A 17,016-nucleotide genomic window follows, 5' to 3' on the forward strand; every position below is an offset into this window, starting at 1 on the left:
AAAAAGTTGGGACGCTGTGTAAAATGTAAATGCAATGATTTGCAATACACAATAAACAAACTGAATATTTAAACTGAGTAAATGTACCATTTTAAGAAAAAAAAATAAGGTAATTTTGAATTTCATGGCCTCAACACGTCTCAAAAAAGTTCAGGCGGGGGCAACAAAATGCTGGAAAAGTAAATTTTACTAAAAAGAAACAGTTGGAGGTCAATAACCATCTGGCTTTTTCTCAGTGCTCAGTTCAAAAGCCTGCATCTCTGATGGTATGGGGTACATTAGTGCCTATGGAATGGGCAGCTTGCACATCTGGAGAGGCACCATCAATGCTGAAAGGTATATACAGGTTTTAGAGCAACATATGCTTCCAGATCCCATCCCATTTTTACTTCCGAGAGACTCTGCCTCGCTAAGATATTCTTTTTATACCCAATCATGTTACTGACCTGTTGCCAACGAACCTAATTAGTTGCAAAATGTTCCACCAGCTGTTTCTTTTTAGTAACTCTTACTTTTCCAGCCTTTGGTTGCCACGTCTTTTTTGAGAGGTGTTGCAGGCATGAAATTCAAAATTACCTTATCTTTACTTAAACCGGTACATTTCCTCAGTTTAATCATTTGATATGTTTTCTATGTTCTTTTGTGAACATATGGGTTTGCAAATCCTTGCATTCTGTTTTTACTTACATTTAATTCTATTATTCTCTCTTTATGTCTTTAGAAAATGCATTTATGCCACCCTGGACCAAAAGTTGCCACAGTGGTGGCACTCAATCAATCCTCAGGGGCCATCAGTCAGAGCAGAGTTTTGTTTCAGGCTGAAGAGCTCCTTCACCTGGCTGACGTGTGGTGTGGTGGGTGCTGAACAACTGACAGCAACAGTAACTGGTTCTGTAAAGCACGCAAACAAATCAGTACATACAGTACAGTCTTTAGTATTCAAATCTGACTCACATTTAATGCATAGGTATTAATTAGCCTATGTTCCAGATGAGCGCACGCTCTCATGACTGTGCTAAAAATGCATTTTTAATTAAAACTGAGTTGATTTGCTGATTTGCAAAAAAAGCTCAATCTATTTGATCTAATCTGTAACCATCCATACTCCTTCTCGAAAGAAATAAATGCCATTTGCGTCTGCTAAATGAATAAATGTAAATTTACTGCTTATGAATAATCCATGTCAGTAAATGGCTTTAAAAAACACATTTTTAATCAAATATAGCAAATATGGGAGCAGCTAGAACAGGCCAGATATTCTCCCAGGCAGAATATGCATTATGGTACACCATTCAACTTCGTGAACTCTCCAGAAGTCATGGTTAGGTCACCAAATCCAGCACATATGCTTGGACAGTCACGCTTGCCATGTGTAAGTGTGTGTGAGAATGGGTGAAAGAGAAACAGTGTAGGGGTATAACCCCGGTGTACTGGCGAAATTCCCCCATTGGCTCTCATCTACCATGGCCCCCTAATAATCCCCATCTCTGAATTGGTCACATCATTCTCTCCTCTCCAATAATAGCTGGTGTGTGGTGGGCGTTTTGGCGCAATATGGATGCCGTCACATCATCCTGGTGGATTCCCCCCATACAATGTAAAGCGCTTTGGGTATCTAGAAAAGCGCTATATAAATGTAAGGAATTATTATTATTATTAGTAGTAGTAGTAGTAGTAGTAGTAGTAGTAATAGTAGTAGTAGTAAACAGTGTAAAGTGCCTTAGAGAACCTCTAAGGTTAAAAAAGCGCTATGTGCAGAGCTTTTACTATATTCTTTTTTTTTCCTTTTTCCGGCATGGAAAAGTACACATGTTGTTTTGTTTCATTTCATCTCCATTTTATTTCCTCAGAGCTAACCGTTCAACATTCACCTGACCCCAACTTCAGAACATAAGTTCTCTATAACTGTGCACATATCAAACCATGTATGAGTTAATGTTAATGTTCGTGCATTTACATTGCAGATGAGAACAAAATATGATCTAAAAGTTTATATAAATTAGGCTGAAAAGAGCCAGGTTGAAAAATAAAATCATGAACACTGTTTTTTTCTGAGATCATTACATCGAGTGATCATGTGCACTGTTACTCATAAGAACAAATAGCTGATTACACATCATCTCTAATTCGCTGTGTTAAACTGAATTTTGTAAACATGAAATAAAAGCTATCAATGAGGGTTTTTAACTATAAAACTACTGTTTTGCTGGCACAGTATTAAACCAAAATATGAAGATATATATCCTGCCGTGTGAAAATGTCTTTAAATATTGTGATACATTTTTGCTACCCCTTACTGCAGGAGAAAAAATAAATAGACTACATCAGAATAGAGAAAAAAAAATATGATCTCAGTGGCACGGTTGTTGTCAGAGGAGCTGGTTTGAGTACTTCAGAAACTGCTGATTTCCTGGGATTTTCACATACAACAGTGCAAAAAATCAATTAATCAATCAATCAATCAATCAATCCAGTGAGCGGCACTTATGCAGACAGAAGTGCCTTGTTGATGAGAAAGGTGAATGTCTAGATCGGTTCGGAGCTGACAGGAAGGATAAAGTAACTCAACTAACCACTCTTTCCAACCAGGGTCAGCAGAAAAGCATCTCAAATTGCACACCATGCCAAACTTTGAGGCGGATGGGCTACAACAGCAGAAGACCACACCAGGTTGCACTCCTGTCAGCCAAGAACAGGATAGCTGAAGATTAGTACCCTTGGATTCCTTCGATAACTGCATGAAAGTATATAAGTGTTCCTAATAAAGTGGACCATGAGTATATATTACACACAGAGTACAGTACGTGATAAAAGGCTGATGGAAACTTATGTCATCAGGGCTGAATTAGATCCATATCAATTCCCCTGTTTACATACCGTGACTGACATACAATCACCTGTGAGTCTATCGTATAGTGTGTGAATATGAGGGAGTTTAGGTTTGCACATCTGCGTCTGTACCCTTTGAATGGCCTTGCGATTTGTTTGGGGGGGGGGGGGTTGTCTGTGGGGCAGATAGTGAAGGATGAAATAAGTATTTGATTCAGCCGCCCCCCTCCCCCACCCCCCCCTCCCTGTGTATCTTGGGATGGTGGGAAAGTTGAAATCTGCTGCTATTTTCTATCATTTATCAGGCTGCTTATCGCCTGGCTCTTGTCTGCATGCCTGGCTTCTACAGCAGGGTCTTAGCTCAGGCTGCCTGGCAATTCAACTACCCGGGACTTCATTCTGGTCCAAAAATATATATAAAAAACTCTGCAGTTAGGACGAGAATCGTGTCGTAAATTCACTGCCAACCAAATATAGGAATGGGATAAAGATAATGCAAACTTATGGACTTACTTTAGGAAGTCCTGTACATTTAAAATAAATAAATAAAAATCCATGTCCATGGTGTAAAACACATTCATTCATTTATCATGCAGTGATTACAGAGTCGGCTTGGTGGTTAGCACGTTCGCCTCACACCTCCAGGGTCGGGGGTTCGATTCTCAGCGTGACCATGTGTGTGTGGAGTTTGCATGTTCTCCCCGTGCTGCGGGGGTTTCCTCCGGCTACTCCGGTTTCCTCTCCCAGTCCAAAGACATGCATGGTAGGCTGATTGGCATGTCCAAAGTGTCTGTAGTGTGTGAATGTGTATGTGATTGTGCCCTGAGATGGATTGGCCCCCTGTCCAGGGTGTACCCTGCCTTGTGCCTATGCTCCCTGGGATAGACTCCAGGATAAGCAGTATAGAAGATGGATGGATGTATGATTACAGAGTCATTAAAGTTCAACTGACCAATAGTATAATTCATTTCAGGACACGGAGAGGCAGTGAACATCTATGAGCGTTTGGTCTACTGAGGAGGGACAACAGCTGCCACCAGCTGCATCTAACTGACTTCTAATGAGGGTCACATTAACCAACAGCTTGGGGTTACTCAGAGGTCACAACCTATTCATACACTCGCTCATTCATAACCCATACAGATTCATGGCCTATTGATTTCTACTTTAATGATTTCTGCTCAGTTCGCAAGCCCTACAGAAACGATTGGAAGACCGATAGGAAAGATGTGAAAAAATTCCCCCGAAACATTAATGCCATCAAATGCAGCAAGACTTCATGCCACCTCTCATATCACAGTGTACTGCTGAAGGAGCTCTCAGAGACATTGTTGCATCTGTTATCAAACCGCCGACTTGACAGATATGAAATGTCCTTGGATAAGCCAGAGGCAACGTTCACACACATTCTTTTATACTACATTGCTAACTTCATGCATTACAGAAGCAGCGTCAAATGGCGCAAGGAGTATATACAAATTAATATCCAGTGTACAACAAATGTCAAATCAGTTAGAACATGCGAGAGGAAATTTCACGAAACGTTAATGGGGGGGTCTCAAAAATTTCATGCTAAAAATTTACTCACCTAATATTGAATGCACTGGGGTTTTGTTTTTTTTTAAATGTGTAAATGTGTCATTACAATATATACTTGATTAAATAGTTTATCGATTTTATAAATATACACACACACATATATATATATATATATATATATATATATATATATATATATATATATATATATATATATATATATATATATATATAAATAAAAGTATATATTATACCCAAACTAGTCATTTCTACAAACTACCCATTATACCCTATAGCCATTTGGGATATTTTGAGGACAAAATAAAACATTCCTGCATGGACACCAGGTAAAGTTGGCCGATTACAAGTGGTACACCTAAACATATGAAATATTTAAGCTTGTGAAAAATAATTCACACTACAGTGTGTTGGTATTACATTTTACAACCACGGGAGGTCAAAAATAGTGAAGCATAATGCTCTTGTTCTGCAGCAGTAAAATTTTATAGACTCATTTGAATGCAATGGAATCATTTCCATTAAAAAGGACAATGACAGCCGTAACATACAGATATCTGTGTTTGTGTGTGTGAATGTGTTTGAGAGAAAGTTACAGAGTTCAGTTTGAGTGCGCCGGAATGAGCAGGGTCAGTGAAGCAGCAAGGCTGAAATGCTCAGGGGAGGATGAGTGTGTTCTCCCTCGCATCTTCCCTCTGAGTGATACTGGGAGGATGCTGGAGGAGGAGAGAAAGATTGCGCTGGTATGCAGAGGACAAGACTCTCATCCTTTTCAATGTCTCGGTGATCTAACCGTGAAAAGGAGATCCAGGTTGCTCCTTCATTCCTGCCCTCCTCTCCTCGCTGCTTCTCAATGCACATGCACGCACACACACCCTCTGGCATTCATCCACTTCCTGACCATCAGCCCCAGGCTTTACTTGTATACAGGTCTAGAGAGAATCCATCCTCCTCCTCACACCACCTACTACCACACACACACACACACACACACACACACACACACACACACACACACACACACACACACACACACACACACACACACACTTCCCAGCTGCTGTGGCCTGAGCCATAGACTAAACAGCCACGGAAAGCAGAACATGTCACCCAGCACACAACTAGGTCACATTCACACAGTGAAGATGCTGGAGGCCACTGCACCGCACACTGAGATCAGTGTTTAGGCTAGCATCCTTACAAGAAGAGATAGAACATTACAGACCTAAACACACAGCCTCCCGGTATGTACAGTATGACTGCCACTGTGGGACGATGTGACGTGAATACATTTCCACCAGTAAACGCTATTGTTTACGCAAGACTCGCCCTGTATCCCAGTTCCAGTAACGCTCTTAATGTAATTATTCTGTTTTAATGTTACAATGACAGTTAACACTATACTGAGTGTAGCACTTATTTAAACATACAGTCTGGAACCACTGTGTGTGTGTGTGTGTGTGTGTGTGTGTGTGTGTGTACACGTGTACAAGTGAGAGGGAGAGAGAGAGACAGTCTTGGCTCTCTTGCCTGTGAAAACGGATGTGGTCCTTTATGACTATCGTATAATTGTTATGACTTAATCACCATAAAAGCACATAAAAACCGAGACAACACCAGCGCTACTGCTCAGCAGCCAGCCCCATGTAAGAGGATACACACACACACTCGCTCAAACACCAGTCTCTCTCTCACACAAACACACACTCTCGCACTATCAGACTCTTTCTCTTTCTGACACACACACACACTCGCTTGCTCACACACAAACAAACACACACACACTATCAGACTCTCTCTTTCTCACACACACTCACACGATCAGACTCCATCACTCACACACACTCTTACACTATCAGACTCTCTCTCATACACACACAGACACACTCTCGCATTATTAGACTCTTTCTCGCTCACACACACAAAAACACTCACTATCAGACTCTCTCTCTCTCTCTCACACACTCTCACAATCAGACTCTCTCACACACGTGCATGCACACACACACTCGATCACAAACAAACACTCTCTCGCACTATCAGACACACTCTCTCACACACACAGAGAGAGAGAGAGAGAGAGAGAGAGAGAGAGAGTAAAAAGTCTTCTGCAATCAGTCCCTGTGACCACAGTCATCTATCTGTAGCATACAGTGTCTATTTGGTCTGAATGCTGCAGATTTGGTCTCTGAATTGATTGGATGAGTCAAAATAAAATCAGTTTTTTTCTACATAATCTCAATTTCATTCAATGTTAATGTTCCAGCACTTGACAAGCGTCCAGAGTCCTCTAAAAAAATATGTTTTTATTAGTAACTAGGGCTGAGTGATATTGGCTAAAATGTCAATCAATTATTTTTGTTCAACAATAAAATCATGATTACTGATCACAAATATTCAGTCAATTGGGGGTGGGGGGGCACCACTCTAAACGCAAACCTCAGGCTTCCACACAATACAATTTCCATTCTTAAGGCAACGGTTTAATATTGGCCTAAACCACTGATTTTATACGATGCAATACAATTTCGATAAGGCAACAATGTGATGTTTGACGATACTCATGAATCTGTTATGATATAATACCATACAACATCGTAGCCTCTGATCGACATGTGACCAACTTTCAGCACGAGGCCTAGAGTAAACTCACAAACGATGATCGAGACAGAGTGAATTCGCAAATGATAACATGCAGAACGACAATTAACAAATCAATTCATCAGTCTGAATTATTTTTACAAACTACTTGTCTGTAGTAATCAATTTATAATCAATTTTAATAGATAATAATCCATTTTTTAATTAATTATAAATCAATTAAAAAAATTGATGATTGTTGCCTCTGCTCGTTTCGATCACTTTTTTAAATCTTTGCATCTCTCCAAAATCATATCGTTACATCTCTAATTACAAGTCCGTTACATTTATACATTAAATATTTGAACATGAAAAGATCATATGATCAAGCACATAATGACACATTATGACAATATTATATTGTTAAAAGTACAGTTTGTGCTTAAAATGTATTTGGGGGAAAGAAAATCTGTTAAAATTGTAGACTGTACTGCATCCCTAGTACAGTTGATTCCAACAAATATAATTTCACGATAATATCATGGGGTAAAACTTCCAAAAAAAACTTCACAGCTCATCTGAAGTCAGTGGAAATGCTTCTAAATCATGCCTGCTTGTAAGCAATTTGTTTTTTTCAATTTTCTCCATTTTATTATTTCTCTTTTCTCTGTATTTTCTCATCATAGACGTCAGGCACTTGCTCTGTAGGATACAAGGTTTTTTATGAAGTTTTTTCATTCATTAAAGAATGAAATGAACAAGAAGGGGGAAAAGAGGTATGGTGAAAGAGACAGCAGGGGAAAGGAAAAAACAGAAGAGGTAAGGGAGAGGGATACAAACATACAAACGGCAGTTGAAATGTTATCTATCACTCGTGTCACATGAGCTCCAAAAAAAAAAAAAAAAACAACAACAAAAAAGAAAAAAAAACCCGGAGATGGTGCGAGTGTGGCAGCGATAAGGGTCGAGCATGCAGAGAGGGGATGTAGGGCAGATAAAGGGGGCTTGTTAAATATAACCCACTGCAAGGCTGGCAGCGGGAAAGAAAGGGGGCATTTTCAAGAGGCAGGGCATCAGTGGAGACCCTAGTGCTCTGATAACATGCATGTTCATAGACACACAGACAGAGATAGAAGAGGGGGGGGGGGGATAAGCGAGAGAGAGAGAAGAAGAAGAAGGAACGCAGCCAAGCAAAGATGCATGTGGAGATGCCGCTTACGGAAGGAAGTATCACCAGCACTCGAACGTAAAAGTCACTATGGGATTTCTGATGGGAAAAATGTGTTCTTTTCAGATGTGGAGCAGATAGAACGAGCACAGCCAAATGTCAAAGATGATAAATGGAGGAGCGCAAGGAAACACAAGCGCTCTTAAGATCCACACACAAACACATGGCTGTTTGCTTACACACACACACACACACACACACACACACACACACACACATTATTTACAATGGAAAATCCATTCCTGATTAGAAAAAAAAAAAAAACTACAGACAGAGAACAACTGGAGAAAATCTGAGTTTTTGTGCATTATGTGTGCCAACGCACGTACACAAACACCTACCATTAATTAGCAGCGTTATCTACATAGCCCCACTAAATCTAATTACCACCGGTTTGTCATTACCATGAATAAAGGTGAGGAAGCATTAATGAGAAGTCATTGTAAAATACCAGTTAGTGAACTAGAGAAAAGATTCACTTCTGTCTAAGGTCAATGGTTGGGCTTAATGAGTTCCCAGACATCCTGATTGTGTTACATTTCAGGGACTCACACTATTCTGCAGTTATGTAGCTGGCATTTATTTTACTGTTTTAATTATGCTAAAACATAAATAGTATTTATGCATAACTAAATTTTTATTACTTTTAATGTTAAATGAATGACCATTAGACATGAACTAATGGAATATCTGAGATGGTGTTGAGGCCCATCTTGTCTGAAGATCTGTGTGGCAGGGTGAGGTGTGTGTGTGCGTGCGCACGCGTGTGTGTGACTGGAGATAATTTTAATATCGGGGCCGGTGTGGATTGCTGATAGTGTTTTAAGGCAGGGCCCAGTGGACTGAGAGCTGGTAGTACCTATCTGTAATTAGTAACCATTCGGTATTGCTGATAAGATAAACTCACCCTGACCTTTTCCATTTGGTCGTCATGGTAACGGGCCCTCTCCCCCCTCCTTGATATTATTTTAGTGATTAAATAGCAAATAACAGGGAGATGTGAGAAACTGATAGGGATGATTAATAATGGGGTTTGGTTGATGTGAATGTGTGTATGCACAGGCGTGTGTGTGTGTGTGTGTGTGTGTGTGTGTGTGTGTGTGTGTGCACGTGCGAGTGAGCGAGAGAGAGGAGGGGCCCTTTGGTGTCAGGGAGGGGAGGTGTGAATAGACTTGGCTTGGCTTTTTGCAGTGAATAATGGAAATTTAAGAGGAGCTAAAAGGAAATAAAAGCAGGGGGTGAGAGCGATAGATGTCTCGTTTCTTTCCTTCTTTTTCCCTGAGACGCACTTTTAAAGGAAGGAGGACATTAACGATATCCTGCTATCCTTCTGCTAGCCCTTTGCCCACGTTCACAGCATTCTCATCATTTACCTTAAGGACTTATCAGCGCTGTGGTTATTAATGATAAAGCCCCGTTTAAAGAGGAGGGAAAAAAACATGCTCAGAATGACGACATGAATACAGAAGCGGAAGTTTATGAAGTATGGGGGACTACATCACGTGAATGCAACATATACCTAGTGCAAAACCGCTGTGTTTAGGAAATGAGCTGCTCATGTAAATCATGACATGTTTTGCTGAGGAGTCTTTAGGAGCTGATGAAGATCAATCGGTCCTAATCATTTTAAAGACACTCATCAGTCAACACTATTCATATACTGTAAACAAAATCTCAGAAATTCCCTTCCACATTTACACTTCCTGTCAAATAAACCATGTAAACTATACTCAGAGTGGGTGGGTGATATGACAATACAATATCGGTATTGTGATCAATTATGTGTACACAATGCACTTTCCTGAGATATAGTGGTATATTTTTAATTAAAATTCTTAATGTTTTTAAATGTGATAGTACAATTTTGTACAAAAAAAACTTTTTAATGGGAAAATGCTAACATTTTTAGTGATCTTAATTTTCTGTATAATTTTTTTATCAAAGTTTTTTTTTTAATAAACACAAATTAAATTTTTAAATATTAAAAAAACAAAAAACAAATTCGTTCATTTTTGCAGCCATTAAAAAGTGGCATCAAACAGGATTTTTTAATAAACACAAATGTCATTTTTAAATATAATCATCGAAGAGTGTGTTGGGGGTTTTATTTAATCAAAACTACAGTTTGTGGGCAAACCTATAGGTCAGGATGCACTTGTTTCCAGGAGGCCTCTCTGGGGAACCTCTTGGAGGAAATTTGCATAAAAAGGAAAGAGCAGAAAGGCATGCAAACAGTGCCCAGTTGACTGAAAGGTCAGTGTGGGCAAAGCCACACTGTATTAAACAGCATCCCTGCACTTCAGGGCAGCTCACCTGTGGTATGGTGACTCTAGATTCACTAATGTCATCATCATAAAATGTAATATATCATATTAGACAGGTTTCTAGCCATTTATGCAACAAAAAAAAGTCAAGAATTGCTGTTAATACTAATTACATTATTAAAAGCATATCAAACACCACAAGACGTGCATTCCTTCCCTCAAATGGTTTCCATCAGGCGCTTATCTAGTGAACTGACTCTCCTCTGACAGTGCTCTCCTGACTGTAACCATTGGCCAATCAAAGATGTGGAATGTGGCTGCCATGAAACATTCGGACAATCTGATGAAGGTTAGCCGTCCCGAGATATTTCTGAGATAGGCCTTTCCGCCATATCTGTGCGAAGAAATTCCTCGACTTTTCTGAGAAGATAATAGATCCTGTACATCTGCGAGTCATTTTAAATTTGTCCGTGACGGACCTACACACATACCCTAATAAAGATAATCGCTCACGCGGACAAATTACCTTCTTCTACACGCTCTCAAACAAAAATCTATAGCCTGAAGATATGTTAGAATGCTGTGACAAACACTCTTTCGCAGAGTCACATGGCACCCACACACACACCGATATACACACAATAAGTTCATACTATTGCCTGAGTAAGCAAATTAGCCACAGTCATGGCTGAGTAGGCAATAAGGCGACAGAAAAAAAAGATGATAATCTTTTATCGCTCAACCCAAATGGTTTTTATAGTCTGTATCACTTCTCTGACAGTTCCACTTTTTTCTTTTTCATTATTTATTTATCTATCTATTTTTGTGTGAATTCAGCTAAAATACTTCTCAAGAGCTTAATGGTGGTATCGAGTGCTGAGATCTGCTGCCATATGCTGCCTGCCGCTTCAATTCGAGATATTCACAGCACTGGTCCTAAAGAACCTCGGCATTATCAAACGTTTAACCAGAACGACACGGCCAATTATTGACAAATTATACTTTTTAGAATGGTTTGGCTCTCTTGATGAGCTTGTACCCCCCCCATCCCCTCAGCCTGGAGTCTGCTGTCTATCAGATCCTATTAAATGTTCCACACATCCATTAAAAAAAAAAAGCATCATGGGCCTTGTGTTACATTAAACTGCTGTTATATATTACATTCAACAACGTGGGAATCATCATTTAGTCTTTAACTGTTATATGATCTTGTACTCTTATCTTTGTCTGTTGTATGAGATTGAACAGACTTTTTTGTGTGGGTAATTTTTTTTTTTTGGCATCACATTGAAATAATGCAAATTAATCTTTGATATTACATAAAATCTGCAACAAAAAAAAACCCAGCTATCAGTCTGAAATGTGAACTCAGCACGTGATACCTGACAAGAGTTGATGCTTTATCAATATTGGCACTGTTCAGAACAACTCTCTTATCAAATGCATCGTCATCAGGGGACTTTGAGGCATGACACAAGGCCTAATAGATTTGATAGCTGATAGGAGCCATGCTACATGCTAAGTGGAACGCACAGGACAGATGAAGAAGCATGATACAAATGCCAAAGTTAAAAGCCAGGATTTGCATAACTTAAACGGTTCCTGAACTGTTGCTACACAGAGTGTGAAGGTGAGGATGTGTGTAAAAGAACCGGGTCCTGACCTTGTGCTTGGTGGCCTGCAACAGTACAGGCTCTTTTCAAGCTCTGGTTTGTTGTGTGTGCGTGCGTGTGTGTGTGTGTGTGTGTGTGCGCGGCTCCCTCCCTCTGTCAGGCCTGCCGAGTCCACATCCTCTCTAACGAGGGTGCAGTTTCTTAACATTCATCATCGCTGAACTCTGAAACTTTATCAGCTGCGGAGCACGGCGCCATGGCCCCGGCCCGGCTCGCTCTGGCTCTCAGATAGGGCCGATAACACACTGATAGATTACAGCAGATTGTTTTACTTCAGGGGACACTGCTGCCTCTAATACTAATACTCAGACAAGGCTCACCGCAGATATAGGGAGGGGACAAGAGGCACAGAGTACAAAGAGGAAAGGGCAAAAGGAGCCAAGAGTGTGTGCAAGCACATGCGTGTGTGTGTGTGTGGGTATGTAAAGGATATTCAGAGGAGATTCTTATCATAATGGGCGCTAGTAGTCTGACCGGTTTAATATGACAGTTTTCCCAGCAATTATATAAATATTTCTTTAGTCCACCATCTCACTTAATAATACGACGGAACCTCATACGACCACATAATGCTTTGGGGTTGAGCTAATAAATCTCACCACACAAAAAAAAAAAAAAAAAAAAAAAAAAAAAAAACCTCCTAAATTAAGAATGGGCATATTTGGGATATTTAATCTTGATCCAAACAGGGAAACTGAAAGCAGAGAGTATTATAAATTCAAATGAGATAGAGAGAGGCACAAAAGTGAAATTATGAACACGCAGGCTGAATGTGCGCCTACAATCTAATGAATACGCCATTACATACTGCACGTTTACAATGTACGTACATTAATTTCGTACTAACAGTGGGCTTTCTCTGAATTAAAAGAGATAACACAAGAAACGGGGGCACATAATGAAGATATTGTGGCTGTATTCCATGTGTGTTGCATAAACTCTCTCTCTCTCACACACACACACACACACACACACACACACATATATATACACGCTCTCTCTCTCTCTCTCTCTCAGAGTCTAAGACCCAAAGAGCAGAGGAAACTTGAGGCTGCTGTTGGGCACAGGGATGGAGTGGCAGCTGAAAACAGGGTCAAGTGTGAAACACGAGGCCTCTGTACAAAGGCCACTAGCTGGCCCAACAACACAGAGAGCGCCAAGAACACACAGAGGGTGGATTAATCTAAAGCAGAGAGGTGAAAATTCAGTGATAACAGCAAAAAAATCATTATCTGTTGCTCAAAAACACTATTTTGCATCTATTCCTACAGTAGCCTGCTTAAACATCAGTTATGTTATGACTACAAATCTCACTCGCTTACGTCAAATAAAATACCGCAATGAAATGCGATTCAGGAAGAGTTCAGGAAGGATGCTGGAATATTATATCAGAACTTATGTTTAAAGGTAATGCAAAAACATTTTTGCTACGTTTCATAACAACCGTTTATAATGTCTGGTTAAAAGTGTATTATATAACTGTTCATTCCGGTCCACTGATTTGAGTGGCGGTTCAAGAGCGCCTACATTTCCTGTAACTGCACTGGGACGGTTTCACTCTGTGCATCACTCTGCTCACCAAGTAAAATTCCACTTCTTAGATCTTAACCGTTACTAAAGTAGAGTTAGTGACATCATCGACGGACGTGGAAAACGATCCTGTTCATGAATAGAACTTTTGGATTAAAATAAGAATGTGCATCAGTTGAAGATGAAAAGAACACAAAAAAAAGGGACACCCATTTAACGGGAATGTACAAATCAATGTGTCTTAGCTAGTCAGGTAGCCACTGCGCTATAAAATGAGTGTGGCTTCTTCTGGTTCTATTTGGCCATATTGTGCCCAAACTGACTGTCACTTACTCGACATTATGTTGTTGCTTATAGAACTGTTGCATAAAAGCAATATAGCACTCGCATTCATGTGGTTATACTGAATATCAGCACAGCTGTGATTACCTACCTTGGGTGAATAACAGCCATTCTGATATCCAGTACAACTCCGCTCTTGCTTGTGCAATATTGCTTACGTGTAATGTCTAGTTCAAGCGTTAAGATCAAAAAAAGGTCACGAATAAATGTGAGTTTGCAGAATGACTAATGCACAATGGAAAAAAAAAAATGAATGAATGACATGATGTAAGTGTTATATAAAGGCAGGTGAAACTGTGATGACTATACAAACTAGGGTCATCCTTGCGACTGTTCCTTCCATCTTCCTCTCAGGGTTTTTTTTTCCTTCTTCTTCAACTCTCAGGAATTCCAACATCCTGAAGAAATGCTGTTGTCGGCTGCAACCGAAGCCTATCAGCCTAGCAACACATGCCTGTCCACTGCGTTTGGGGCTCTTTATTTGTCAGATTGAGGTTGGGCTTATCTGATTCCAGCAGCTACGGACCAGTGTGTGTCTATATGTGTCACAAGGGTAAGGGTGGAAATAAAAAAATAAATAAATAATGCTCGTCTGACACAAGAGACCGTGGAGGAGAAAGGGTTAACACGGTTCCAATCGTTCGACCTCGAACAGAGAACGAAGAATAAGCTGCACATGGATTTCACCCAGCTGCACTGAGCCCTAAAAATAAAGGCTAGTGAACAATTACCACAGAAAGACCAAGCCGCTCCATATATTCTTCTTAATTTTCATGTCAACATTTTATCAGCGGGCCCCATGAATAATCCGTGCGGTAATTTCTTTCTTTCTCCCTTTTTGTTCCTGGCATTTTGGTGGAGCGAGATAAGGAGTAAAAAAACAACAGAAGGGCTAGGAGAGTGAAAAAGAGATAGATAACATTGATATCAACTCCTACACAACACAGTCATTCCCTTATCTAGGCTTTTTATCATGCTTTCAGTTTTTTTTTTTTTTCTTCGCCTCCACTCCCCGTTCTTTGTGGCCTAACTGAAAAAGGTCTACTGCCCTTAAAAATAAAGTCAAGCTTTCGGTCTGAAATTCGCCTTAGGCACGCTAATGTGAATAATTCGGTGTGTGGACAGAGTTTTAGGTAAATGTGGTTTGTGAATCTAAAGGATATATTAAAAAACATTTTAAAAAACAGAATGTAAAAACAGAAAATACACACAGAAACTCACTTTCCCACTGAAAGCAAACCATGCATCAAATGAGAAAGAATTTACAGGCAGGGGGAAAAAAAAAGGGAATTCATACACAAACTTATCTTTTCTGTCTCACACTCGTATGGCCCCAGAGAGAGAAAAAAGGTGCTCTCTAATCTATCAAGGTCAGTTACACTGCCCTGAACAAATAGCGCGTTGTTCCAGCAGGCAGCTCTCTATGTAAGCAGAGAAGTGACACACAGTCAGACAGACAGGCAGATAGACAGACAGATAGACAGTCAGGCCATAAAACTGACAGAGACATGGAATTTCTCTGTTATAGGTAAGTCACAGTAGGTTGAAAAGCGGGTGCCAAAGTTACAGCGTCACGCTGTTGTTTTTTTCTAGCTCAGGATATGAGGAAATGACGGATAGCACGAGTCACACGACTCGACTCATAAAAACACACGATATAGCGAGAGCAACTAAAGGAAGCCCCTGATAGCACTGCTGACATCAATGCCGTGATCCAGGAAGGTGAAGCACAGAGGGAAAATCTCCACTGAAGGAAGTTTATGGCATAGAGGAAAGGGAAAGCGAGGACAGAGAGAAAGTTGTACTGAAAGAGAGAGACGGACGGCAGGCTTTACTGTAAACGCAACAGCTTCATCAGTGAGATCATTGTGGTATCTTAGTGGAGCGATCAGCGATAAAAAAGCACCCTGGAAAAGTGTGTAACTGTAGATGGGAGGTCATCAGTGCTCCGATAGGGCTATCCATGCGCTTTACTGCTTCCTTTAGTTGCTGTGAGAACCCAGATGTAAGTGTCTCTGCCTCAACGTAGTCATCTCTGCCCTAATATTCAGTCTGGCTGAAATTGGAATCAACCAGGCGGGATGAGCTCTGGCATTCGCTGGGAAGAGGGTGGGGGATGTGTGTGTGTGTGTGTGTGGGGGGGGGGGGGTGTTTATGCACAAACGTGTTTATGCAGATAAAGCGATAGCACTTTGTTGTGTATTAGACGACATGATTCCAAACGTAATAGTCCCCGAGAGGCAATCGAATAGAGTCGTTCTTCCCCGACTCACCTCAAGCGCTCACACACGCAGCCCGCACAAACTTTCTTATTAATGGGCCTGTATCCCGATCTCACTCAAATTCCCTCGCTCGCTATCTCCCTTACCCACTATTCCCTCTCATATAAACCTACAAAGAAAGAGAAATTAACAGAGGAGAGATTTTTTCCTCCTGCCCCTCCCATCGCCTCTTCTCCCGCCCTTTCTCGATAGTGGAACTGGGAGTAGGGGGGGGGGGACAGAGAGAGAGAGAGAGAGAGAGAGAGAGAGACATAGAGAGAGAAAAAAAACATAATTTATCTATGTATTATCAAGAAAGGCAGACACTTTAATCAGTCAGCTATGAAGTCAGTATTTCCATTCTTATCTGTCGCAGGAGTGGAAATGGAGAGCAGATAGTGCGCTGGGAGCCCATCGGTGGGCAGGAATGATAATGGGGGAGAGAGGGCTGGCTATTGGACCGCTGTGTCAGCTCTATCTGCACCCATTATCAAGAGCCTTATCAGCGCTGCCATCAGCCAAGCTGTAATGGGGCCAGTTCAACTTTCCACATTATCATACGCCAAGACCTGCTTCAGTGAGGCTAGAGGGGCTGACTGGAGGCAGAGGGACAGAGGGTGGAAGGGGAAAGAGTTGGACAGAGATGTGCAAAGCAAGGGGTCGGGACAGAGGTGTTCGGCTGCATGAGAGAGGAATAGGGGAGAAAGAGCGATATAGTCCGAGATAAAAAGGTAGAGCAGTGGTGCAGGGGA

At 40.8% G+C, this 17,016-nt stretch overlaps 1 protein-coding gene across 4 annotated transcripts in view; it reads right to left on the reverse strand.

Annotated features, from left to right (window-relative positions):
* zfpm1 (zinc finger protein, FOG family member 1) overlaps window positions 1-17,016 on the reverse strand; it is an 83,035-nt gene that overhangs the window by 56,301 nt on the left and 9,718 nt on the right. Inside the window, exons 1-2 of one of the 4 annotated variants that reach the window (XM_047152908.2) lie at window positions 5,180-5,373; window positions 4,983-5,102 (exon numbers count right to left, since the gene is read on the reverse strand). The exons of 2 other annotated variants lie outside the window; for them this stretch is intronic. The gene's annotated coding sequence lies outside the window, so the exon portion shown is untranslated. Of the gene's footprint in view, window positions 1-4,982; window positions 5,374-17,016 lie in introns of those variants that run through there. One more of the 4 variants, XM_047152907.2, reaches the window with a different exon arrangement.

The sequence above is a fragment of the Ictalurus punctatus genome, chromosome 4 (genome assembly GCF_001660625.3).
Source record: "Ictalurus punctatus breed USDA103 chromosome 4, Coco_2.0, whole genome shotgun sequence".
Classification (NCBI taxonomy): domain Eukaryota; kingdom Metazoa; phylum Chordata; class Actinopteri; order Siluriformes; family Ictaluridae; genus Ictalurus; species Ictalurus punctatus.